The sequence below is a fragment of the Aplysia californica genome, unplaced genomic scaffold (genome assembly GCF_000002075.1).
Source record: "Aplysia californica isolate F4 #8 unplaced genomic scaffold, AplCal3.0 scaffold00059, whole genome shotgun sequence".
In the NCBI taxonomy this organism is placed as follows: Eukaryota; Metazoa; Mollusca; class Gastropoda; order Aplysiida; family Aplysiidae; genus Aplysia; species Aplysia californica.
Window position 1 is genome coordinate 1,941,792 of NW_004797329.1, and position 494 is coordinate 1,942,285.

Consider the following 494-nt stretch of genomic DNA (forward strand, 5'->3'; position numbering starts at 1 on the left):
TTGTTGTTGTTGTTGATGATGATGATGATGATGATGATGATGATGATGATGATGATGATGATGATGATATAGTCATTGGTTTTTTAGTTTTTGTTGCTATCATGTTTGCTGTTTTTCTCGCTGTTGTTTAGTTTTGGTTTTGTTACAGTACCTGTTGGTGTTTGTGGAAGATTGCAAGCGGCCCCATCCACCCACACCCCAACAATAATACATAACATTGAAGATGAACTTTAAATAAATACTATATATATATTTATATCGACAGCAAATTGTTGATTTCCACATTCATAACAAAAGAAATTACATAATAGTATACATCCACTAAAGTGAGCATGTGAAGGCACGGCAATTAGAATTACTATTCTACAACTTTCCTGTCTCAAAAAGGCCGGTCATATAATGGCTGGAAACATTGATTAAGAACATTTCTGCCGTAGACTTTTAAAAAAAATATAAATAGACCATCGCATACTATGGCTTCACCATAATAAAAA